Here is a 27,950-nt window from a genome sequence, read left to right on the forward strand (position 1 = left end):
ATTCATAACGGCTCCAGGGACCCACGTTGAGCCAGGTTCGCAGATATAGGATCTGTGGATACAGAGGCCCCACCTGCATAAGCAGCTGAATTCACAGAATATTAGTCAATCCATGGCTGGGACCTATGTAGTCTGAAGCAAACTATGATGCTGCAAGCTGGTCAGACACAGTTTTCTGAAAAAAATACAGTATTACTTTTTCATAAATTCAGATGTCTCAAGGTCATTAATTAGATTCAACAACTCAGAAAATGCCCTTGTGTCTTTATTAAAAAGAGCAAAATATAGACAAGTTTTCATATTACTCTGAGCCTGAGCATGTTCTGACATTAACCAATTAAAAGCACAGATGCATTCATTGTTGGGAGAGTGCATGAGGAAGCCAGCTTCAGAGCTGCCCGAGGCATTCCCAGAGCTCTGACGTCAATTTATATCAAATGTTGATAAAAGGCTCTGTCAGCTGCCTGATTCTCCTGAGCGCATGAAATATCCTTTGTTTTACAGCTAGTTCTAACCTCAAGATTACAAAAGCAACTTTAAAACCTTGACAAGAAGGGAGATTTAACACATAACTAACCTAAAACAATAGGCCCCATCTTCCATGCTGCTGTGCAAAATTATTTTATACTAGCGTGCTTTGAATAGTGTTCTCCATCACTGATAGTGGGAAAATGGGCACATCTCTCGAGATTTTCACAAACATCAAGGTAAGCTGGAAGATTTAAAAACTAAATGGCAATGATAATGATGATTTGAAGGGCACATAACTTGATGAACATCACTTAAATGTCCGTTTACCTTCAGATTATTAAAATGGTTTCTTTCAGCCATGTCATTTATTTTCAAGCAACTTTTGTATTTTAATCCTTGGGACGTGTTTATCTTCTGTTACACCCACTGCAGTAAATCACTGCTCATGTTACTAGAAGTGATTCCTAATTAGGTTGTGCTTTTCGGTGTCCTCTGATGTTGCTCTATAGTTCTCATTTATTACTTTTGTGTTCAAAGAAATATAGTTTTTATTTTATTAAAAAGGGAAGAAAAAGGGGGAAGCCATTTATGACCGCAGCACTTAACTTCCCGGGGAGGAGGTTCTGGGGTAGGCAGCAATTCTGCACCACTGCAAGATTTTGTTTCGTGTTTTCAGAACACACTTTGGTCTTAACGAATGACAAGACAGGTGCCACCTCTGACTGCCTCACAGCAACTGTTGCCAAGGAAACCATATTCTCCTGTTCTCTTCCTTGGCCCCTCCGGATTTCTTTTCACTAGCTCAGCATCCTTTCTAGCTTGGGAAAACAAGAAAAGAAATGGTTTCCATGGTTGCTGACAGATAGGAAAACTGTGATGCCTTCAAAAGCTTGTAGCAACCATCACAGAATTCCGATATGATAACAAATTATAAATACTTCTTGTCATCAGAAAGCCCACACCTTTTTGTCCCCTTACATTCTGCCACAAATAAAGCACAAATAAGGCACACTTAAACCCCCCCCCCCCAGAGATAATGGATGATTTGTAAGTATTGAGTTGCCATTCGGGGTTTCAGTGCATGGAATATCCATTGTTTCTATTGCACTGCAAAGAGGCATGACCAAGAAATGCGGTTGTATGAGACCGAACATTAATTGCTTGTAATCAGATAGTACAATAATTCAGCATTTATTTATTCAGCAAAGATGCACTGGACAGATGAAAAGAAAAACAGCCACAACAGATTTTCATATAAGGAGGAAAAACCACACACTAGAAAGTCAATGGATATAATTGGGCTTTTAATTACTTTTATACCTTTGCGCTTTCATCAAAGAGTTCAGATTGACATACATGGGTCTTACTCCTTTTTATCCTCACAAGAATTCTGTTGGGTAGGTTAGGCTAAGACATGCGGCAGTGCAGAAGAGAGCAACCAAAATTATTAGTAGGCTGAGGAAACTCCTTTATGAGGAAAGGCTACAGTGTTTGGGGTTGTTCAGGCTAGAAAAAGGCACCTGAAGTAGAACATGATTGAGCCATACAAAATTATGCAGGGGGTGGATAGAAGGATGTTATTTTCCCTCTCCCAACACCAGAACCAGGGAGCATCCACTAAAATTGAGTGTCAGGAGAGATAGAACAGACAAAAGGAAATACTTGTTTACCCAGTATACAAGTAATCTGTGGAACTCCTTGCCACAGGATGTGGTGATGGTGTCTGGCCTTGATGCCTTTAAGAGGAGTTTGGACAGATTTCTGGAGGAAAAGTCCATCACAGGTTACAAGCTGTGACAGCGGTGTGCAACCTCCTAATTTTACAAGTAGACTACTTCAGAATGTCAGATGCAAGGTAGTGGCAACAGCATACAGGTGTCTTGTTGTCTAGTGTGCTCCCTGAGGCATCTGGTGGGCCACTGTGACTGATGGACTAGCTTCCATCAGACCACTGTGATCGATGGAAGCTGGACTAGATGGACCTTTGGCCTGATGCAGAGAGGACAACTTCTTATGGTTGTCCCAAGGCAAGCTTCAGGGATAAAAGGAGATGTGAATTTGGGTCTCCCCAGTTCTCGACCAGCACTATACCATTCTGACTCTACATCAGTTAAGTATTGCATTTTCTTCACTGGATTATGCGGATGTACACAAAAGTCAGGACCTGCAGCCATAAGTCTTTCCAACTAGGACAGAGTGCCAAGCATCTCTGTGTGAAGTCACTTGAGTGTCACCTTATCCACTTGTTCCCTGTTCACACATAAATAGACACATGCAAAGGCAGGCTTCACTTCCCAGTCCTACTAACCTTATCTCTGCAATCTGTTATTGCTGTTCTTTGAGATGGATGAGGTAAGAACATATGCCCCCGTTACCCCTGGAATACATTTACAGCCCAAACCTAGACTCCAGATATGCCAATGTATCTCTACATACACCAAAGCAGTAACAGCCTCACACACACAGAAGTCCACCTGTTAAAAGATGAAGTCCACCATGTATCAACATGGATGCTGATACAACACTGGAGAAACAGCACACTGATTTAGCTCAGATATCCCTCAGATGCCAGTTCAACTTTGCCAGTGGAGAGTTCAAAATGGGGAGGAGATTTGAGCGTAGCATGGGAGGGATGAGGAGGAGTCGATGCACATCATAAACTAACCCCCTTCAGAAGATGGACACGCCTCTGATGTCAGAAAAACACTACACCAACAAAGCTGATGTAGGAGTAATCCCATAAGGAGCAATGTGGAAGGGAAGGGACAAGCCAGGTGAGCTCTCTGAAAGGTGTATGCCTCTGACCTATCATCAACTTCTAATTATTGTCTTTACATTTATGCAATTTTAAAAACTGTTCTGTTTTTAAGCAAACTGCTTTAAACGGAGGAAAATTCTACACAAACGGCTGAACTAGTTGAATGAATGAATATTTTACAGTTTTGCTTTTAAAAAAATATTAAAACAATGCTTATGTTTATTATAGAACAGACATAAATCAAACACATTCAGAAAGTTTTACTATCTGGATAAACTTTTATAGTTGGTACATGGAAGGAAAGCACCACAGAAGCATTTTGTTTCCATATATGCATGTATTTACATGCATTTGTCGTATCCCACCCCTACTATATTCTTGTTAGCACCAGATCAGAAGTAGATGAGACTCCCTCAGTGGAAGTGAACCTATCATTGGCCATGAGTTGGTGGACACAGAGAACCTTTCCTAGCTCGTTATCCAGGATGGCACTGAACTCAAAATGGCTGCAGATTTGGAAGACTCAACTGAACCTAACCAGTTTCAACCATTCCCTAGCATCAGCTACTCTAAAATCATCACCTGGACCTCAGGAGTAGAAGTGACACGTATGAGCAGTGCCCTAAACCTGAAGGTACAGTGCCCATCTGACAGTCTGCAATCTCTCATCCCTACGCCCTTCTTGTGAGAAGACAACCAAAACCAATGCAGGCTCTAGATCAATGCCCCACTGATGCTTCAGGAGGTGGTATGGGGCAGAAAAGCTAGTTATAAAGCTTTTCAGTTGGACAGTAACATAGAGCTAAGCTCATAGTTCCAAGTGACTCCTTAGTCAGACAGCTCCCCCACTCTTTTGAACCATTGCTCACTGACCTGCTTGGGTAGTTTCTGGCCTTACCAGTAAAGTGGATACTTGAGACACACAACATTGGTAGCAGAAATGGGACTGCATGTGTACATCAAGATAGATCTAATCTTCACTCAGATATTTAACTTTTAGAGGGAGTGAGAAGAATCCTGAAGAACCTGTATGTTCATGTTTTGCTAACAAAAGTTAAGAAAGCCATCACCAACATCTCTCCAAAAAGCCAGAAAAGGAAGAAACCAGGACAGTGTTTTGGCAGTGACAAGGACAAACAGAAAACAGGAACTGTCCCTGGTAAATGGGCACAGCTGAAGCATATGTAATCAATAAGACATCAACTTGGGGAACAAATCTCAGAGATTGCTAGATTTCGCATTGGTTTAAAGTGAGGTAATGCCTCAAAACCCCTTCTGTCAGTGGCATAGCTAAGGGGGTGCAGGGGGTAGCAGTTGCACCGGGCATCAAGATTTAAGGGGGCAACAAGCTGAGTTTGATTTTAGAAATGGGCTATGTATCAGAATGCCAGATGCAAGGGAGGGCACCAGGATGTAGGTCTCTTGTTATCTGGTGTGCTCCCTGGGGGCATTTGGTGGGCCGCTGTGAGATACAGGAAGCTGGACTAGATGGGCCTATGGCCTGATCCAGTGGGGTTGTTCTTATGTTCTTATGACACTAGTGACCAAAACTGTGAAAATCTTAGTATGTATTAATAATACCATCATGTTATATTTCATTGGAATGGTAATTTAATGCAGAGTGCAATGAAACAAACCACACTGGAATATCTGTATTCTATCACAAGTTAGGGCCAATTAACCAGAAAATGAAAACACAACTGGCTTGTAGAACAAAAAATGTATTTGCTTAACTCCAAACCGATCTATGAGACTGATTGTTTTGAGTGCCAATGAGATGTTATTATGATACAGCATAGAACCAATAACTTCTTATTTATTTACTTAATTAAATTTGATTTGATCATGCAGGAGGGGGCTACAAAATCTTCTTTGACCCCAGGTAGCAGATAGATGCCTTAGCTATGCCACTGACTGGGGGGAGGCAGCAGAGCAAGTGGGTGGTGAGCTGCTAGGGGAAGAAGGTGGGTTCCTCCCAAATTTTCACTTTTTAAAAAGCCCGGGTGTGATGTCACTTCCAGTTGTGACATCACTTCCGGGGCAACGTTTTAAGCTTAGCACCGGGCGATCATTAGCCACAGCACTGCTTACTGTTTTTTTTTCCTGTTTTTTAAAAAATAGTGAGTCAAAATGCATTGCAAAACTTATGATAACCTTTTAAAAAAACTCTTTTAAAAACAAGCTGAGTTTGAATCAAAAGTGATTGCAGCAAACACCACATTGGAGCTTAATATCTTAAAATATAGATTGCCCGATGACTCAATGCCTGGAGGAATAGGGACTAACCAATCCTGGATGCAAGAATCATCTATTTCTAGACTCGGAGGCCAGAATAGTACGTATTTGCAGCCAGACAGAAGGCAGAGTGCTTTCAGCTGTTCCCGTATCACTGGGTGTTGAAAACAGATAAATAGATATACTGTATGCAAAATTTCAAAGACAAATTGTGTCAGTTTCCAACAAGGCTAAGGTAAAAAATTCATGGAGCAGTGCTGATAGTTGCAAGTAGGGGCTCTTGGGAACTGACCTTCATTGTTTTATTAGCTACTGACTGATGATTGCCAGACCTCTTTATGGCATGTGATATTATCACATCACAAAAGTGCACAGTTTGTAGGACTCCTTTCCTAAAGAAGCTCACCTGTGCAGCTGAAGGAATGATCATCTCCACATCCATCTGCCTTGATGATAAGGTAGTCTATGGAGGCTCTCTCCTCTTCCTATGGGTGTCCCACTACATGAGGTGAAGCAAGAGGTCACTGCAAGGAGTATTTTCTCAGTGGTGGCACCCATCTGTGGAACTCCTTCCTCAGAGAGGCTTGCCTGGAACCCATACTGCTATCTTTTTGGCACCATGGCAGGACCTTTTCTATTCTCCCGAGTCTTTTTATATCTTATTTATGTACTTAATACATTTTTACCTACCTTTCCCCCACTGCACTGGGTGCCCAAGACAGCTTACATAAAATCAACTATGTGCGTGTGTGTGTGTTAACAAACACACACACACATAGAGTCCAAAAAGTCTCCACCACAAACCAACACTACATAACACCCACCACTACATAAATGCTAATCTAAATAACCTAAATAAGTTTTAAGCCCTTTGCACTTCAGTGAAGGGGGCAGTTCATAACTAATAAGGGAGGGACTTCCAAAACGGGGGTGCCATAGCTGAGAAGGCTCTACTTCTAGTCCCCGCCTCCTCATTTCTGTTGGGGTTGGCACTTATAAGAAAGCCCCCCTGATGATCTCAGAGAGCAGGCCAGAATGTGTGGGATCAGGGAGTCTCTCAGATATCCTGCTCCCAAGTCATAAAAACTCAGTTGTGCTGCTGCTGTCTATAACTGCTATTTCAAAATTGTTATTGTGATGGCTTTATGCTTTTTAACTGTAAACCACCTTGAGAAACTTGTTAAAAGGTGAAATATAAATATCCTAAACAAGCAAATCATGTACACAATTCCAAACTTCATCATTTGCATTACACCCTGTGGATGGTCTCACTTCTAAAAGATAAGCTTGTTGTTAATCACTGTGGATTCTTCACTTTGCTATTCCGGAGGAAGGCAACAAAGTAGCCCCACACAATGAACACACCTTAAGCTTTTTGGGTCATCACTATTTAGAAATAAATTATGAGAACTTCCATTGTAGGGGATTGGGTTGTATGTCCTCTAAGAGCCCTTATAACTGTACAAATGCAAGTCAAAAAGTCCATGGTGCCCGATGTCATTTAATGAGAACGGAAACCAGGGCACACCCACAGATATTGCTCAATATTTGTGTTCAGGCCTCCCTTCCCTGCATTCACAAAAAGATTAGCAGAATGCCAGCTGATAAGTTAAATGGATAAATTTGAGTGATATGCCTCTCCTATCTTACAACAAACAGCAAGGAAAGCACAACACAGGTTTCTTGAGTGTTTTGTTTTACCTAGTTCAGATATTAATACAGGCAAATCCTACTGCAATCAAAACACCCTTTAGAATGGGAGCAGTCATCTAAATAACTTACCCAATTGTTTTAACTATTGTTTTGTCAGCAGCTTGCCTTAAACTCAGGTAATTTTTTGAAAGGAACCCTGTGGCTCGCCCTGACTATCCATGCAACGTCATCTGTGCTCATTAATACCATGGCGTAATATGCTTCATGCTTCTCTAGTGGTGATAGATTGGCCAATCTGGCACATTCATTTGCAAACCATTGCTTGTTAATGCTTTAGCATTAATCATAGTGGCATGGGCCAGGACCAAGCTATTCAAGGGCATCCTAATGCCTTTCTTCCCATTGTTTTCAGTTTTCATTTTTGCTGAGCATACAGCATTTCAGGAATGTTGGCGCTATCACATAGGGGATTTCTTACAAATCTGGCAGCTTTAAAAGTGATTAAGCTTCAGTATAGCCAAAAAGTAGCCAAATTCTTATGCTGCAGATGTTTATCTTTGTTGACCTTGCTCTAGCATTCCAACAAGGCCCCTCTCCCAGTACGCATCTTTTTTTTCTTTTATCTAGAACAATGGATTTTCACTTTTATATACCATAGACATACGTCAAGATTTCCAAAGAGCTATTTTAGGTGTGTTCAAGGGCTAGAGGATATACCTGGAAGATTTTTAAAAATTTTCCTTTTCTTTGAACAGCAAGTATTCTTGCTCTATTACAGACTGCTCCCCCTCTTTGTTTAAAAGAGTAATCCCACATGGCAGGGAAGGTTGCTTTAGAGACACACAGAGACCCCTTGGGCACATGCAACAAATAGCACAGTTCTTTGTATCCCACTGATTACAATAAAACAGGAAATCATAAAACACCTGCTTTCTTCTTGTTCTAGATTGGTCTAGACCTAACAAGATTAACACTCTTTGTAAGCTACCCATTCTGTGTTCACTGAACATGCATAGGGAGGAGTGGGACTGCACTGGTTAGCTACACCTCCACAAATACACCTGGACACCCTCACTGTAAGAACTCAATGGATGGGGCACTGCTGAGCATGGGAGCAGTTCCTTCATGTAATTTAGAATTCTGACCAGCAAGCACAGAATGAGGAAATGTAAAGGGCATGGCCAGTGGGCATGTCAGCAAGGGTCCTGGCTAGCCAACACACTCCTGCTATCAAATTCCTGCTAGTCTCAGAGGAAGAAGACTTGGATCTCATGAATGGCCCTGACACCAATTGTGAATCAGCCCATGAGGAGTCAAAGGAAATGCTCCCTCCTCACCAAAGTTCTCTCTGGTAAGCCTGAGATCCCAGGCAATTCAGCACATACACTTCTATGGAATGCTGGATCTACTATACATCCCCATTTATCTCTCGTGGGTCCCCATGAACAGAGGGAGCACAAAATCAGAGCCAAGGACCAAAACTGGTATAAGTTGCTTACCAGGTTGTCCCTATTCCTACTAGGTCTACTCAGGAGGAGGTGGACGCAGGCATGCTCACAAGCCCCTTGATTGTTTCTTGCTTCTAGCCTTCTGCTCTTGCTATGGTTTCTGACTCTTGACCTCCTAACCTGTCTCACCATATCACTGCTCTGAAGGCCACCCCAGCATTTGCTTATGCTAGCCAGACTTGCCTCCACAGGCTAATCAGGAGCCAACACTCACTGCCTCCACCCCCTCCCCCCCCCCCTCCATAGGAACATGGAATGGTAAGGGATGAAGAGGACAAGTTTCTCATTCAAAACTAGTGCTTCGTTGAATGCTCTCATTTCAACACTCATTTATGAAGAAGCACATCCGATGCAGCCAAATGACTGAAAAAAACTCCCTGTCAAACATTTGCATGGTTATGATGTCATCTGGTTGGTTCCCTTCACCCCTCTGAATGCTGCTTCTTGGCACTATCCTTCTCTGTCCTCACTATCCTCAGCATCATTTACCCTCACTGCCACTTAATCCAATTAACTGTGGCAGCCCATGCAATTTTGTTCATGTGCCCATAACATTAAAATGAGATGCAGCATCATGATGGCGTTGACACTACCACATGGGTCAGCACAGTCGATAGGGTTACTGAGGGCAAATTGTTCAATTGCACTGAGGGCAACTGAGGCTGACGACAGAAAAGGAAAATAGGGCTGAATGTGTCCACAACAAGTGTTGATAATCACAAAAAATAAGAAGAGGTTTTCACCAAGTTATAACCCAGCCTCAGATCCCTGAAGTACTAAGTTGAGGCATGCCTGAAAAAAATTGTACTGTTCATGTGTATGTTGTGCATGTTTACTCAGAAGTAAGTGCCATTGTCTTCAGTGGGGCTTACTCCCAGGAAAGTGTGTACGGAACTGCAGCTTAGTCCTGTGGGTCTAAGGCTCAGTCTAGCTGAGTCTAGACTCAGTCTAGACATTTAAGTCTAGACATTTGAGGCTCAGTCTAGCTGCTACCTACAGATAACCTAGTGGTTGGTTAAACTCTCCAGTTTCTTTCTGTAACAACAAAATTAGATTTTGATTGGCATGGCAGTTTGCTGAGAAACAGGACTTTCACTTGGGAATGGTAACAAATTACCAAGTGTGATTGTTAGCTAAAAGATCTAACTTGTACATATGTATCTTTTATATTCCCATCTCAGTATAATTTTGGGATTGCTGTCTAAGGGCGCAATCCTAACCCCTTATGTCAGTGCTTTCCAGTACTGACATAAGGGCAATCCAGCACTGAGGTAAGGGAACAAACATTCCCTTACTTTGAGGAGGCCTCCGTGAGTGACACCCAACTGCAGGATGCAGCACACGTCCCATTGGGACCGCTATGCCAGTGCTGCAAAGCAATGACATAAGAGGTTAGGATTGCGCCCTAAGCTAACATTCAGAGGCAGAAAAGTCTGTATTTAACTATCAAGGTTAACTCCCCCCCCCCCCAAAAAAAAAGAAATTACATTTAAAGGGAGATACAGCTTGTCACTTTGTCATTGGTAACGTTATAACAGAAAGCAGGTAAGGTGATGTAAGGATACTAAAACATGACAAAAGCAAAGCCAATAATAGTGTGTGCACTGATAAAGAAAGCATTTCACACACCATATTTTTACTTGTGGAATGGATGGTTTTACAGTTGCATTGCAACAGTATAACATGTGTCTGTATTTATGTGTTAGATCTGTGCAGCAAAGCCAAAACTACCTCTCTGTCTAGTTTGTATTTTCTCTGTGGTGCAATCAGAATTTATCTATAAAAAACACCAACCACTAAATCTCCAATTTTATACACCAATCGCAATTTGCTATGGTGGCTCTACAAAACTGCTACAGTGTATGCCCTGAAGTGAAAGTAAACACAGAATGAAATAACATTTATCAGTAAGGACTTGTCTTGAGAGGTTTGGTAGGTTTCATTGCCCTTATACTCCACTAGCCTTTACTAACTGCACTGGCAGTAAAGTGTCATTCTAAAATAGGAAATAAGGGGGGAAAACACACACCCTATCACAATGAATAGACGTCACTTTCCTGCGTCATCGCAAAGCTCACTGATTAGGCAGCAGGCATTTTCAGCCTTTTGTTTATACACAGAGACGCCAAAATACTCCAATATGATTGATGAAAGGCAGCCCACAAAGCTTCAGGATGAGATAGTGGAGTGTCCTATTACATAATGAATTAAATGTGTTACCTAAGCGGGGTGGGGGAATCTTTAACATAGACACATAAGAAAAATTAACCCATAAGTACACTTCTAAGTTTGAACTGAAATCACAATATGAGAACAGGAGGGAAAAATCAGATCTAGGAATACTGCGTGTCTCCAGCAGGACTATATGCTATAATTCATATAGCAGAGCAGTATAGAATTCTTATGAGATCTCTAACACAGCCGTTCTGTAAAACAGGTCGCTATTATTCCTATTTTACAGGTGTAAAACTGCAGCTGCGTGGCAGTAGTTTGTCGAAGACCCTAATATCCTTTTATTTGCCACAACCTGCTGCCACTAGAATCTCCTGTTTTGACATCTGGTGCTACTCATCAGGTATTTCACGTCTTCTTTGCCAACCTGCATCTCCTGAACAGCAGAAGGTAATGTACTTGGAGGAAACTTACTGCTGCTCCAAAACCATTTGCTGCTCCAAAAACATGCTGGCTCTTAAGAAATGAGGCATTAGGCAGCAGCATGGGATTGCAGGACTGAATCTGACTAGAGTTAAGGAATATTTTAAACATTTTTTTCCATCCAGAGGGGAGATGGAAAAGCTCCACAGGCACTTCCCACGCTCACACCCTGGACGCGATGTGCCTTTATGCTTGCAGCTGGGGGGAAGGGCTTATATTCTTCAAACAATTTAAGCAGAAGCTTCAAACAGTGGCATAGCTAGACAGGGTGCAAAACACTAAGTTCTGCAGGGAGCCTCACCATGGCGCACAAGTGGCCCCTCCCCCTCCTGCCTGTAACGGCACCCAAGGGAAGGGGGAAGGGACACTTGCAGAGGTTGTCTGCAAAATTTAGGGTGCAATCCTAACCCCTTATGTCAGTACTCTTCAGCACTGGCTTGGCGTGTGCTGTATCCTGCAGTTGGGTGTCACTCATGGAAGCCTCCTCAAAGTAAGGGAATGTTTGTTCCCTTACCTCAGAGCTGCATTGCCCTTATGTCAGTGCTGGAAAGCACTGACATAAGGGCTAGGATTGCGCCCTTAGTGATTTGTATCCCTTCTAGCTATGCCACTGGCTTCAAAATGACTCTCATGGTTCTGTAGCTGGTGCAAGTCCAAAGACAAAAAGGGGGGAGGTATCTCATAGAGGAGATAGGATCCGGCACGCACGATTGTCACCAGATCCACCCCTTCCTGCAGCCTTCCTATCCCCATTCCTTCCTCTCCCCACCCACCCCATTCCTGCTGTTGTCTTACCTGTTCTGGTGGGTGCAGCAAGTTCCAGTGATGGCTGGGTAATGCTACTGATCCCTGTAGCAGTACTCCCAAAATGGCCTCTGACAGAGAGCTCTGCATGCTTTCAGCAGTCATTTTGCAACAGTGGAACTCTATTCCACTTTTGCGATGCACTGCTGCCAGTAGCCCAATCCTGCACAGGAAGGGCAGAGCACAGGGATGGGGATGGATTGGGTCCAGAAAGTGGGTGGGTTCTGTGCCAGTGGTGGCCACCAAATCCGAACCACCTTCCCGGACTCAATCCCACAGCATGGGTCCATGCGGACCTGCACCAGCTATATATTTAGCACAGTGCGGGTTCAAGTAGACTTCTTGCACCACAGAGGATTAATCTTGGGTAAGGGAATGATTATTACCCTTTGCAACTCTCCCCCCCCCAAGCAGGATACAGAGGTAGCCATTTTGGCATCGCTGCATTGGCAATGGGAGGGGATGGATAATAGGATTGGGCTCCAAGTTGGGCTTAGCCAGCCACTTCACCCCTTTCAAAACATTTTTTGAAAAAATTTTAAAAGGGGGAAAGAAAAATCACATGAAAGTGATCTCTGCATAATCAGGTGCATATGTGGAGTCTCTAACTCATGTGGCAAGTTATTTTTGGGAGAGAGGGGAGAGGCTCACAGTGCCACCCCACAATGCTTCTGCCAGCTCTTTCTAGATGTATAGACCAGGACTTGCTCTGAAAGATCAACCTTGCAATCCTCAAAGAAGAAAAAGGATATATGAAAGCAAATAAGCAATTTCTTAAAATTAAGAAATCAAAGAAAACAACATAGAAACAAAACATAGAAAATTCTCCAAAATTCTGTATCGCATTTGAGGTTTAAAATATCTTGTGAAACAGACGACACACTACAATGACAGGGATGAATGCAAGGAGATAAGCAGTTGCCGAATAATTGCCTTAAGAAATTATATTTTGAGAGATACAATTGATTGGAAAGTGGAAGAAAGGAAGCTGCGCCACGCCTGAAGCAGCACAAGAAAAAGACAAACACAAGTAAAAATAGAAAACATTTCCAAAGTGTATGACAAACTGTTGAATGACAATGTGAAGGAAATTTTGTGCTAACAACTTTTATAAGGGTAGTGCAACAATACAGTATATGACAGAAAATCTATCTCTCAGTGTGTATAACATAAAACTACAACTTAATACGAAGCACAGAAAAAGACAATTCGGTAGTACGTTAAACTGAGGTGAGCTTTCACTGAAGAGTGTGACTGAACCACACTTATAGCTCAGAGAAATGAAGAAAGGTGATGGAGGTTCTGGCTAATGACAGGGGTGGGTGGGTGGGAGTTGTCTTCATCATCCCAACCTCTTCAGCTCCACTGAACCATTGGTGCTGCAGAGAGGCCAAAGTTGCCACTGCTTTTGGGAGGTGGAGAGAGGTGAACTTCAGTTCCACCAGACGGGCCTCTCCAGCTCAGCTGAGGGAAGACGGCCTAGAGCAAGGTTGTCAAATAGAAGGCCTGTGGGCCAAATGTGACCCAGAGAACCAATTTATCCATCCCTCACCCCATTATAACTGGGCATGATAATTGCGCTCTCTCACATTTTGAAAATATGAACAAGATTTGCACATTTTCTCTTCTGTCATTTGCAGCCTATTAGTATCTATGTGAGAATAAAGTACAGTGGTGCCTCGCATAACGAAATTAATTTGTTCCGCAAGTCCTTTCGTATTGCGAAAATTTCGTCTTGCAAAACACGGTTTCCCATAGGAATGCATTGAAAATTAATTAATGCATTCCTATGGGCAAAAAAAGTCAGAACAAAGTCAAATTTGGTTTGCAAAGTGTTTATTAAGTGCTCTTTAAAGGCATACATACTGAACAGAGGATTTCAAAAATTTCAAGCACAAAACTTCAACTTTTTAATTTTAAAAATTCACCTTGCGAAGCACGGCCATAGAAAAAATTTGTCTTGCGAAGCACAGCCATAGAAAATTTGTCTTGCGAGTCACCAGAAAAAAATTGCAAAAATGCTTTCGTTTTGCGAGTTTTTCGGTGCGCGAGGCATTCGTTATGCAAGGCACCACTGTACTTATTTCTGGTCATCATCTGCTTAATGTCACGTCTGGCTCTCAGCAGGCAGGAACCATGTACACCACCCTAACTTCATTGGAGGAAGGGTTGTATATAAATAAATACTCACTAGGCTCTCAGTCTGACAATACTCCCATTTTCAAGAAACTTTCCATGTCCAGTTCTTTCGATTGCTCAATTCTAAAATCACATTTCCCTCCATGAACCTTTTTCTTGGGTCCTCCTTTCCTCAACTTTTATGCTTCTACTGTCCACAAATTCCTTAAATCCCTGCTGCCTTTCCCTCACACTCTCTGTATTCTGTTTCTTTCAAACACCCTGACTAGTACGGTAGAACTGAATCACAGTTCCCTATGCAGAAGTTCAAAGCATTCATCAAAACACAATATGCTTAGATCACAGCACAGGGACTGAAGGCCAGGCTACATCACCCAGCAATTAAAAATGATCTCAGCTCCAGCTACCTACTGTACACTACCCAGCATGTGCATATCTATTTTGTTCTTGGTCTCTTTCCAATTCCCTCATAGTTTGGCAAGGGGCTTGAATAAGGTTTAATTTAACTGAATGTCAAGGAAAACAAGGCTTGCAAAACCAGAAGAACCTTTGCAAGGATCAAAAGTGATATTCTAGTAACTGTGGTAGAAATGTTCCGCTGCCTCACCTTGAATGTGATTTGGTGATAGCATTCTTCCTGGCATATGTTCAAGCAGCATTAGCAGGACTAGTTGCTGAGAAAGGCACAGGAAATTGCTTTTCTTACGCCTACCCCGCCTGACTAGCCACTTTCAGTGTGCTTTATATATAGTCATGCACAAGATACCAATAATATTTGCAGCAAAAGCTATTAGGTGAACTTTAAAAAACCCAAATATGGCATGACAACAGCAGGAGGGTTTTGAAAATAATGAAACATGGGAGAGGTGTTTTTCTGAGGCTTAATTGTTCTGTCTTGATTATGATTGTCATCTAGATTTGCACAAAGAGAGCCTTTAAAATCCCCAATTGCTTGCTGCTCACAGATCTTGGACTATCCTGAATACCACCTCACATTGCTTAAAACGTAAAGAGAGTACAGTACTTTATCTTTAAAGACTTCATTCAACATGGTTAAGAGCAAATTCAAACCATTAGAGAACAACACACACTTCAGCACACCAGTTCCAACATGGAACACACATCAATGAATACTGGTTTTAAAGTCCTCTCAGACCAAGATCAATCTCCTTGCACTAGGAAGAAGGAACCTCACCAACTCCTCTGATCTTCCACCGCCCTCCAGGGTTCTTAAGAGTTTAATCTACCTCTTGTCTCCACTTCTGTATTTCCTGCGCTATTCCTAACTGTCCCTTTGGCTCTCATCCTTGCACTCCAGTGAAATTGCTTACCATCAGAGTCATTCTGGACAGCAAAGCACAAACCTAACTAGCATTAGTGTGTTCAGCTATGTTGACAACAGTGCCTTAGTTGAAACTACAGGGATATATACCTACACAAGGATAGTTAACACTACTGGGATATCTACAATATTACCTAGAATTTTGGGGAAGCACTGAGACATGTAAAGGTACATCATGAAGACAATCATCAGGTACATTTCAAGCAAGTGATTGGGAAAATTTCAGTGGTTGATTTTCTGCCTGGATTCAAACCCCTCCCCCCTCCCCAACACTGAGCTGAAAGTCTAAGGCAGAGTATGGGTACACAGAAGCAATTTTCAAGGCCAGCATCACACACAGGACTGCACAAAGTTTTTAGTGCTTCCATGATGTTCAAGTTAAGGTGGCCACCTTAAATTCCTATATTCACATATTTTGGAGCAAAAATGAAATGGTTGGTTTGTCTCAACTAGTAAGGCTACCTCTTCTGTCATTAAATATCCAAACAGCAGGGGGAGCTGTAAGACAAGCTGGCCTGTATAAATGAAAGAACATAGCAAGGGTTGACCTTCAATAACAGAACTGCTAGAGAAGAAAAGGCAAGAAGACTGGAAAACTGAAAACAACCCAGATGTTTATAGGAAACAATAACCAAGTATATAAACAAACACAAAACATGACCAAGGTAAGTGTGGAAAGTCTGACACTGTGTGTCACAGACAGTGGCCATCATAATAACATGAAGCAAGAAGCTGTAATGGTTTTGCTTAAGTGGTAAGGTATAAAACTTTGATCCATTTGTAACAGGTAGATTTTTGTATATATGTATCAGGAACATGAGCCTTACAAAGCAGCTCTTGGGTGTTAAAGACCTAGGGCACTTTTAAAATAACCTCCAAAGTATCTTTGGGTTAAGCCAGGGGTGTCCAAAGTTTTTGGCAGGAGGGCCACATCATCTCTTTGACATTGGGTTGGGGGCTGGGGAAAAAAATTAATTTACATTTAAAATTTGAATAAATTTGCATAAGTTTACATAAATGAATATATTAAAGATGAACTTATATGAATGAATGAAGGTCTTGCAATAGCTCCAGGCCTATAAAAGGCCTTCAACAAAGCAAGGTTGGCCTTTCCTTTGCTGCCGCTACTGCATCACAGACATGCTGTGAGATACAGGAAGCTGGACTAGATGTTCTTATGAGCCCTCATCCCACAGCTCATGCGAGAGGTCAAACAGTTGCCCTCATACTGAGAGCAGTTGGGCCAGTGCAGGCTCCAACAAATTTCTGCAGGGCCAGAGGCTCATTGGAGACTGGGGGCTCCCTGAGGGCCGCATTGAGAGGCCTTGAGGGCCGCAAGTGGCCCCAGGGCCGGGGTTTGGGCACCCCAGGGTTAAGCCATAGGAGATAAAAAGGTCAAACACTTAGGTCCAAACACCCCTATGTTGCTTTGTAGAACCCATTTCTTGTATGAATATTGAAAAACTCAGTTCATTGCAATTGTTGGGAATTTACTACTTGAGCAAAACTACACATCATGTTATGATCATCATTAGCTCCTGAGTACTTGCTTTTTGTTTCATGATGTAGTTGTACAATTAGGCTTGATGGAAGGCAGCATGGAAGGGAGATTATTAAATCTCTGACCCTTGCAGCAGTCCTAGCTGGGACTGAGAGACTGAATGCCATTTACCTCAGGAGACAAATCAACTGGGCCGAATCTGCTGGTGGATGGCGAAGGGCCTTCAATATTAGTGATCCAGTTTGGCGGAGCGGCAGTTGAATTGGCGTGCTCTGTAAAGCATCATTTTTTCCTCAAATGATTAGCTGAGGTGCTTTCCAACACTGCTGGTCTGTGTGGACATTGTAAGCTTCCTTGGCACAGTCCAATTGTTGGCAAAGCTTGGCCTAGACAAAGTGTGTGCATTAAAGATGGGCTTCAGCAGCCACACAGGGCAAATAAAAACTTAACAGCTGCTTCAAAATTGGGACAATTCAGAGGTGGCATCTGGACTGTACAAGATTCTGAATATTGTGACTGTCCCACCTCTGTCCGTTGGAGCAGGGGTCTCCAAATTTTTTAGTATGAGGGTCACATTGTATATTTTATACATTTTCATGGGCCCCCCCAAAAAATCCGTTTAGTAAATGAATGAATGAAATTTAAACGAATGAATAAGTATTACTAGGAGCTTTTTTTTATAATCATGACACGATTCAGAAGAAAAGAGAAATGTGACAGTTACAAAGAAACAATGCCGTGCTTAAACTAAGAAATATATATATATAATGAGTAAAAATGTAATGAGTACAAAATGGGTTAAAAATATATCTAATGAGTTAGCAAATGCTGTGACAAAAAAAGTTGCTGCGGGCTGGATAAAATTTTGTGGCGGGCCAGATGTGGCCCTGGGCCATAGTTTGGAGACCCCTGAATGGGAGGGTAAGCCACTGCAATCCAGAAATGCACATTTCCCCACTTGTGAGCATGGCTGCCTCAAAATGGAACAGAAGTAGCAATACTTCAGTCGTACACTCTCGCCTTTCCCATGGCACTGTTCCCTGCACAAGCAAGGCTACTCAACACCAGCTTGTGCATAGTGTCTAAGGACAGCATGCAACACCAGTGCAAGAAAACTCTCTTTATCCAAGTACCAGTTTGAGAATTGCCTGTGCTATAACTATAATGAGTGGAGAATGATAGTCTCCAAATCTGTAAGAGATCAGTTCCAATCTGTAAATGCATTAGCACAATGTAACACTGACATGAACAAAACATTCTGTTCTGCTTTTTAGCAAAATCTTTCCTAAATGTCAGAAAGATTCCCAGAACTACCACAAGTGTTCTCATCTGCTTAACGTTCCCCTTTCAGTACAGAACGGAGGACACCAGATCTGGTGAGTAAATGCCTGAAAAGCAACATGCACCCCAACCTTAGGGATTAGTTTTTGCTGCATGTGATAAGATCACATCTAGCAGGACAGCTTCCCATGCATACAACTGCTCTTCATTACAGTAAGGTCCTAGGATGTCATTCAGTGAGACAGGGACTCGAAAGACTGTCATGTGGTGCTTGTTGAAACTATACCCTGGCATGAAGGCATCAATTATATGATTTACAGCAGGGGTGAGCAAATAAAGGCCTGTGGGCTGGATCTAGCCCATATAGGGCTCAGCTTGGGAGGTGAGGCCTCCCACCCAATTCACTGCACACTGGATGGGTAATAGTGGAGCCGCCTGCCCAGGCTCAATGAGTCCCTGTGCCGCTACACAGAACAGGGACTCTGTGAACCCATACGGGTGGCTCTTCCATTTCCCATACGGCACATGACAAATTGGGCAAAAGGCCTTGCCTCCCAAGCCAAGCTCTGTGTAGCCACTTCCAGGAGCTCAGCAACCTGGAAGTACAGCAGTGGCGCAATTATGTCATTACCGAATGTCCGGCCCCTCTCCTCAAAAAGGTTGGCAACCCCTGGTATACAGGATCAGAAGGCACAATTTCTCCTATTATTTAACACCTGTATAATATCTAGCAAGAAGTCCAGTGCTTACAGAACAGAGAAATGACACTATCGCAGCCAGATCGTTTATATTCTATTTTAGATGGAACTGGGGTCAAGGATCTACAGGTGAGCAGTGAGTGATGTGGCTCAAGAACGTCTAGTGTCTGTGGAGGAGCAGATAAGGTCAAGGTGGTTCAGGAACGGCTTAGTTAAGTAACTGGATTTTGTAAGAGAAGCTTAAAGAATGAGAGGATAAGGCTTGATAAAAGGCCAATAAAAGGTATGTAGACTACATGCCTCAAATGCAGAAGGTTCTAAATCCAATCCCTGGCACCTCAGGCAGTAAGGATGGAAAAAACCTCTGTCTGAAATCTTCAAGAATCTTGCTGCCTGTCATAGTAGACCGGGGTGGGCAAACATTTTGGCAGGAGGGCCACATCATCTCTCTGACACTGTGTTTGGGGCTGGGGGAAAAACCAATTTACATTTCACATTTGAATAAATTTACATTACATAAATGAATACTTTGGAGATGAAACTTATATGAATGAATGAATTTTACTGAGTGTATTTATAATACACATGAAAACTATAATACAGGCAAGTAGAATCACATGAGAACTATGAACTGTTTGCCACACACCTCTTGCACAGTGAAAACATACAGACCAAACCAGACTAAGCCAGAAACACATGGAGACATAGATTGTTCAAAGGCAATGGGGAGGAGGGTTTAAAATAATGCCCAGGCCAAAACAGAAAACACATGCAGACTATAAAACGCCTTGCTCTAACTTGGCCTGCAGCTTGCATCTTGCGGTCACGAGCGGAAGTTGTGAGCCAGCATAGTTGCCAACAGTCTTCGAGTGGCCAGAGGCTCATTGGAGACTGGAGGCTTCCCTGCGGGCTGAATTGGGGGTCCGTGAGGGCCACGAATGGCCCGCAGGTCAGCGTTTGCCCACCCATGGAGTAGACAATGCCTGGCTATAAGGACCAGTGCTCTGATTTAGTATAAAAGCAGCTTCATACATATTTATATGAAGAGACACACTGTTCCATGCCTAGGACACAGCATGGTAGAAAGCATGAAGGGGTGCATCAGATAATACAACAAAGAAGGCCAGCAGAGATGCATCCAACAGTCAAAAATGAAGGTATCAAGAGCTTGGAGACACCATCCAATTCATTCAATGTTTACTATTAAGTCAATACCCTCAGAAAATGTTCAGAGGATGTGGTCTAGATTCATTCAGCCAGCAAGAGCATAAATGTCACTTCATTGTACTTCAAACAGCAATACCAGCTGTGCCACATGGGGGTAGCCAATCATCAAGAGAGCATATTTCCACTGTCATAACATTAGCTTTTATTGAAGAATCAGCACAGCTGGAGGATGCAGCAAGACACACAGAAATGACACACCAGCTTCTCCAGCTTTTGCGATCTACTTGGAGAACGAACTGCAGGTAGCAATCTTTCCTCTTTACCAGGGCTTTCTACTTCAGCGTCATTTGGCAAACCCTGAAGTGCAATCTCATTTCAGAAAAAAAGAGGCTGACATTAAATATTTAGAAGCCTGTGCAACACTGCTTAGCTTCTGTGCACATCTAAGGCTAAAGTATTTGAAGAGATTTAAGACAACTTGAAAATAATTAATACTGTCAGCTGTGATTGAATGACAATTTTCTCCCACCCTGAATGGAACATCTCATATTCCCTGTGCCAACCAGTTTTGAAAGCAGGAGGTGGCAGTTGGCTTGAAGAAATTTTGAACCAACTGATCCCAGTGGGAAAAAAATGCAAAAGAAATATGCTCCTGATTACAAAGATTTCAACTGGAACAGCAGTGTTAATGGCATTTATGCTGCAAGTTCTCAATTCACGTACGTCCATCACAGTCTCATTAGCTTCAGAAGGACTGTTCAAAGCAAGTACTTAGAGCATCCTTCAGACTGTAGCCTAGTATCTGAATTTCAGCTTGCAATCTATATTATTGTAATGCCTTTCAGTGGTTCTCAAACTTTTTAGAGGCACCAGAAGCTGGTGCCTGATTTATAAATGCCAAGGGGTGTGGCTATAATGGTGATGTAGCATTGCCCTCTCCAAGTAGCAGCTTGTTTAACCCTTGATTCACAGAGCCTAATCTGCCCTGTCAGTTTCACAAACCACCAAAAATTGAGTCCCAAATCCACAGTTTGAGAACCGCTCCAATAAGAGATTTGGAGGTAGTGATGAAGTTTTTGGTAGTTACCGGTGGGACCTCAGTATCCACGAATTTGGCAGCCACTGATCTGACTCACCACTGATACCGGGGCCTACATTTAAATGCCTTATAACAGTGGTTTTCAAACTCTCTGGGAGTTTGGAAACTGCTCTAAGTTCTTGCAGGGGGGAGGCAGTGGCGCAAAGGCAGCGGCGCAGTCCCCAGAATCGCGCCACTCAGGGGGGGCTGCAGGGGCTTGACTGTACCTACCAGAGCCTCCTGCAGCCTCCCGGGGCTCCCTGATGCTTTAGAAGTGAAAGTGGAGCAATTGCACCCCACCTCCGCGAAACCGGAAGCGGAGCGCAATCGCTCCACTTTCATTTTTGAAGCATCGGGGAGCCCTGCAGACAGTCGCACAGGGCTCCCCACACCCCCGGGAGACTGCTGGAAGCTCTGGTAAGTACAGCCAAGCCCCTGTAGCCCCCTGAGCGGTGTGATCCTGCTGCCTCCTCCCTGCCTCCATACTGTCCCCGCCCCTTAAGGGGAAAGAGGCCAGGGCCCACAGTGATGAAAATGTGGACTGTTACTGAACAATGGCAGGCGGGGTGGGAAATGTAAGTTGGACAGGAGGAATCTGAGATGGCAAGAAAATCAGGGAGAATGTTAAAGAGTTATGTACATGGCTGCATAAAAGACAAATCTGAAGTCCTCACAACTGGTGCTAAATATTGGGCTGCAGGCAAGGTTGGCCCAAGACCTCCTGGGGCCTATGACAGCATGCTAAATGCTATCCTCCCATTACCTGGTGCTTTGCCAGCCTCTGTTCCTCTCCCTCCCTGGATTGAAAAAAGGAAGAGGGAGATAAAGACAAAGATACTTGGAGACGCTCTAACTCAACCCCTCCTCTCCCCTCCTCCATACTTTCTCTTCCACTCCACCCAGTCTGTATTTTCCAGGGATGGGAAATGAAGTAACTGAGCGGGTGGACAAAGGCAGCAGCCTTAGCCAGCTGCATGGGTAGGCCAGCACTGTCTGGAAGCCCCAGTACAGTTGCAATGTTCCTGCGGTGTCTGTGTACTATTAGGGCTTTGTAATGCAGTTCTGTTCTGTTGAGGCAGAAATATGAGATAAATATGCTATTTCTTTCATAGCATTTATTTGCCAGTGCAGCAAGTCTTTAAACTGGCCTGTTGTCTGGGCGTCACAAGTAGCTACAAGAGAAGTTGTTTGAAAGTGTACCCATTAGAGCCCTGAAAAGCCTCTATTTCATAAAATGTTCCATGTTTTTTAGGACTTATGGTTATTGGTGGTGGTGGGCAACCTTCAGTCTCGAAAGACTATGGTATAAGCCTACAGCACCCAGTAGTCCCAGGCGGTCTCCCATCCAAGTACTAACCAGGCCTGACCCTGCTTAGCTTCCGAGATCAGACGAGATCGGACATGTGCAGGATAACAGTTGCTGCAATGGATAAAAAAAAAGGCGATGACTAACAGAGGGTGTGAGTGGAATCAGGAAGAAATTTTTGACGGTAAGGGTGGTTCAGCAGTGGAACAGATTACCGAGGGAAGTGGATTCACCCCCACTAGAGAACTTTAAAGCAGAGGCTCGACAGGCACCTGCTAGAGATGCTCTAGGAAAATTTTCAAGTGTCAAATATAAGACCCACGGGACAAATGCAGCCCACAGAAGCAATTTATCCAACCCCATTATAAATGGGCTCTCCCAGCGTGATAATTGTTCACAATACCTTGAAAATATGAACAAGATTTGCACATTTTTTCTTCTGTCATTTGCAGCTACAGAATTTCTATGTGAGAACAAAGTACTTATTTCTGGCCATCACCTGCTTAATGATGTCATTTTCTGCTTAATGATGTCACTTCCAGCCTCAGCAGGCAGCATGAATGCTAACTTTGGCCCTCTGTATGAAACCAGTTTGACATCTCTGGACTAGATGATTCTGTAGGTCCTATGGTACTCATACTTTAGTCCAGTGGTTCTTGAACTTTTCCGGCTCGCGTCTCCCCTGATCCTTGTGGCCATTGGCCACGGCTCCCCATTACAACATCTCACCTCAGTTATCCCCAAAATGGGGATGAAGGTGTTATAATTATACACTAAAAACAAACAAACAAACAAAAAACAGCTGCCAGCACTCTGAGGTTGCAATCCTAAACATACTTACCTGAGAGTAAGCCCCATTGAACAAACTAGGACTTACTTCTGAGTAGATCTGGTTAGGATCGTGCCCTGAGTTTGTTAGAAGCACACCTGGAGGGTTTTGGAAAGGGAGGGGGAAGTGATGAATTTGCTGGGGGAGGGGAAGACTTTTTTGTGTGTGTATCTGCTAATTGCAAACTGATGCAAATTGAGACCTAGAGACTGTTTGGCTGCAATCCCAACCTCACTTTCCTGGGAATTAGTCCCACTGAACACAATAGAACTTACTTCTGAGCAGACCTAGCTAGGATTATGCCTTTTGTCTTACAATAGCAGCCAACAGAGTACCCCCCCACCCGCCCCGCCAAGGAAGCAGGAGGAAAAAGGGATGGCTGAAAAGGAATGGGGATTTCTATTTTTAATCAATTTTTGGAGACAAAGCCAACAAGAGTGGCTTTTTTCTTTTTTGAAGGGGGAGGAAAAAGAGAAAGGTGAGGATCCTGGATTAAGCTGACATAGACACCATGCCTATGTAGGTCTGCTCAGAAGTAAGTCCCACATGAGTCAATGGGGCTTACTCCCAGGAAAGTGTGGAAAGGATTGCAGCCAGACAGAGCAAAATTACAACTCACCCCAAAGTAGATGGGGGCTGTTCACACACATACACCTCAGCAGATGCAGATGCCACCCCATTCCACCCAGGCAAGACGGAGGAATGCAGGCTGGGGCATTTGGACACCCTGCCCCCACTAAGAGCAGGCTGGCTCCCTCCTTTGCTGAGCTGCGCTTCCCTCCCAGTTTGAAGCCAAGCCAGCGCGCCTTGTTCTGATGAGATGCAGCACCTCCACTGTTGCCCAGTCAGACTTCGCTCCCACTTCCCCCCACCTTGTTTCACACGCCCACCCCACATGGCCCCACCCACCTTGTTCATAACCAAAGAAAAACTGAGCAGCTGTGCCCCCCTCTCTCCCCCAGATGCCTCAGGACCTCCCTGGGAGCAAAACTTACTCTACCCTTCCAGTTTGAAGCCTGCCAGGAGTGCGCCCTGTGCTGATGAGAAGCAGCACCTCTGCACTCTTCTCTCCTCCAGCTTTGACCAATCCCAGGATGCACAGGGAGAGGGGCACACTGGGAAATGTAGTCCTTGGGGCAAGGTTGCACATGGAGAGAGCTCCATGATGAGATGCGGCACCTCCGCAGCTACCCAGCCAGCCTTCTCTCCCACCTCCCCCCACCATGTTTCACACTGCCCCACCCATCTCGTTCTGAGCCTCGGAAAAGCAGCAAGTCATGAGGCAGCACCTGCAGCTGAGCTGAGCAGAGCAAAGCAGAGCAGCAGTGGCTACCTCTCCCCCCAGATGCATGGCGATGCTCCTGACGGCTAGCCACGCCTCCCTAGGGAAGCGGGATGCACAGATTGAATACCTCAGCTTTAGTCAAATGTAGAAGTCAGAATCTGTAATGCTTGGATTATTTACACCAACAAATTTACTTCATAACTAATCTGTAAAAGAGTGACAGAGAGGCCTACAGAAGCAGGGGGGAAAATACTCAGCTTCTATGTCTTCTTTTTTGTGCACTAATCATAATTATTATTGTTCCCTGTATTCTGTTTATAACCCTTAAGACAGGAACTCTGTAATTTGCTTTTTTCCATTTAAAGTTATAGGGACCAACATAATTAAGAGTAGAATACTACAATCCTCTCCAACCTAGCTGTCAAGTACCCATTTCCACATGGAACACCTGCAGTGTATAATGAAGTATAGATGGACAACTTAGCTTTTCCCAAGTTTCCATCTATGACCAGTCAGTTTAGTCCCTACTATCCATTCCAAGCATAATTTGGGGACGGGGAGTACAAACTTATAACATGAAACATCTCGCCCGCCCCCCCCCACACCACAATTCCATTTTAAACATACAATCCCATGAAAAAGTTTCCATTTTAATTCTAATATTACATGTTCTAGATGTAATAGACATCCCACAGCTCACGCGAGATGTCAAACAGTCGCCTTCATGCTGAGAGCAGTTGCGTCAGGCCAGCATGGGCTCCAGCATGTCTCCAGAGGGCCAGAGGCTCATTGAAGACTGGGGGTTCTCCGTGGGCCGGACTGGCAGTCCTCAAGGGCCGCAAGTGGCCCCAGGGCTGGGGTTTGGGCACCCCTAGATTTCTGAAATTATGCAATGGTACTTTTCTACCTTGCCCCCTCGCTTTTCTATTAATTTTGTCTAATAAAACATCCAACTTGAAGGAGAGTCCTACAAAGCTTGCAGGCTATTTTGTATGTTTGTTTTTTTAAACTCTAATAAAGGTTTTATTAAAATGTTGATTTTTTTTCCTATTCTAATAGACCAATGTGGTTGAAAACCATTTTTAAGTAGACCAACTCAATTTAAAGCTTTGTTTTTTTCTGATCCTTTTCACTGTAAAATCATGAATTATCTCCCCAAAGTTAATTTGTCTTGCAAGTTCACACTTGTTAAAAAAAATAGCTAGGCAGCTTAACTTGTTCCTGCTCCATAATAGAACATCTGTAGGTTGCTGGAACCTCTTTCAATTTCCACCAGTCATTGACAGCATGCAAAAAAATCTGCAGGGCAAGGCATACTTGGCTGAAAATTAGCTGCAGTTGTTTTGGTGACCTTTAGCTTCTTACAGTTCCCTTTGTTTAACCTCTGTGCAGTTCAGCAGCACAGACTCCCACTATCCCCAGGGTCATCGTCCTTGATTATTATGGTGCTTTGTCCTGCCTGCATCCCTCCTGCCTATGCACAAGGACCTCTGGGAGCGATAGTTCTTGAGAAAGCATGTCACATAGAGAAGCATAACCCCCTGTCTCTCAACACTACAAGTTCTAGGTCTGGGGAGTCCAACTTTTGGCAGCCAGAGCGGCCACATGACCCTTCCATTACCCCAGCTGTGCCGATCTAGAAGTAACTGAAGGCTTCGTGATGTTGTTAACACCAATTCTTCCGCTTTCTGAATCTGCCGAAGTCATTTGGCAGGCTCAGAACAAGAGGAGCAGAGGCAGAGGTGGGTGTGGCAGGGTTTTTCTATCTCATTGCAGCTGGAATGGCACGGCAGGGAGACCAAAAGCTTTCTGAAGCAGTAGGAGGTGGGGGGGGCCTACGGCCTAGCTTTCAGGGGCAGCCAAAAAGGGCCTTGCAGGCCACATGCGACACATGGGCCTCATGCTGGACCACCATGTCCTAGATTAATGGTAACATAAGTACACTGCTCTCTGTTCTAAATAAAAGCCTAGGTTAGCAACTCACCATTCAGAATGTTGCTTTTTCTTCTCTAACACTGCTTTCAATTGGCTCCAGCAAATCTCATAAGAGGTACATGGATCCAGGGAAATATTTGGTGTCAGTGTACCCTTCTGATACCTGCCAACAGCCTATGGATCCAGTCCTTCCCCTCTGTTTTCCCACTGCTGATTTATTTTATAAACAGAAAATCATTCAGCTTTTAAAGATAACACCGTAAGTAGGAAAAAACACAACAGTAAAGGGAAACATATGGTAAGAACTGAAGGCCTACGGTCATTTTGATAAGCAAGCTAATGTGAAATGAGTGCAGCTGAAAGTAAAAAGGAACTCAAAAATAATGGAAAATTAATGTATAAAGAGTATTATTACTACCAACTATTTATTAGTACAGTGTTACCAATATAGTTGTTCACATGACATATATAATTCTGCAGTACAAAGTGTGGGTCCCTTTGGGGAGAAGGGCGGGGTATAAATAAAGTTTATTATTAATTATTATTATTATTATTATTATTATTATTATTATTATTATTATTATTATTATTATTATTATTATTATTTGCAAGCCTTCTTTTGTTAAGGCTTACACCATACTTGTGATGAAAGTGATATCGGTCTGAGGGACACTAAAGGCTCTTCTCACTGCTGTGCTGTTGTTCCAGCCAAAGTTTCCTATACGTAAATATCTTTAGGTTTCTCTTCCCTGTATTCAGATGTTTTCAGAAGGAAAACTCTGACCCCAAACCTCCATTGCCTTGTGGCTACATCCAGTTATGGAAAAGGCTTCAGGAGTCAACCTCGAGGCAAAATCTGGAGCCGGAGTCCCTGAGGCAGTTCATGGCTGAACACAGTCACGTTCTGGCAACTCCTGCGATGCCGCTGGAACCAACCATATTGGCCTCTGCCTTTCCATCGGACCATTTCAGTGACGTGGAGAGGGGGGATTTGCTGCATGGGAAACAGTCTATCCTCCATATCTACTTTACCCAGGCTTCGCGCACTGGAGAGGACATTCTGTTCCAGAACCACCATTCAGAGTGCGATACCATAGTCTTCCAAGACTGAAGGATGCCAATGCGATTCAGATGGTGGAACTTGCTTGTGAACTGGAAGTGCTTCAGTATAAAAAGTGAAAAGAGACCCAAGGATTGCTAAGCTAAACTTCCTAGGCAAGAATTTTTAGCTTCTTCAAGTGCAGTGCCCAGGCAATGGCACCAGGTGGGCCGCACTGGGTGACATGCACGGGGTGTGTGTGTGTG

At 43.5% G+C, this 27,950-nt stretch overlaps 1 protein-coding gene and 1 long non-coding RNA gene across 7 annotated transcripts in view; one reads left to right on the forward strand and one right to left on the reverse strand.

Annotated features, from left to right (window-relative positions):
• PDE4D (phosphodiesterase 4D) overlaps positions 1-27,950 on the reverse strand; it is a 624,208-nt gene that overhangs the window by 277,798 nt on the left and 318,460 nt on the right. The window lies entirely within an intron of this gene.
• On the forward strand, positions 478-27,902 carry LOC136639877 (uncharacterized). Of its 3 annotated transcripts, XR_010793743.1 has the most exons (5): positions 478-707; positions 11,087-11,247; positions 16,055-16,230; positions 18,341-18,442; positions 27,405-27,902. It is a non-coding gene; the product is annotated as an uncharacterized lncRNA (long non-coding RNA). The 3 variants fall into 3 exon arrangements; XR_010793742.1 differs by lacking the exon at positions 16,055-16,230; XR_010793744.1 differs by lacking the exons at positions 16,055-16,230; positions 27,405-27,902 and adding an exon at positions 20,114-21,470.

The sequence above is a fragment of the Tiliqua scincoides genome, chromosome 2, assembly GCF_035046505.1.
Source record: "Tiliqua scincoides isolate rTilSci1 chromosome 2, rTilSci1.hap2, whole genome shotgun sequence".
In the NCBI taxonomy this organism is placed as follows: Eukaryota; Metazoa; Chordata; class Lepidosauria; order Squamata; family Scincidae; genus Tiliqua; species Tiliqua scincoides.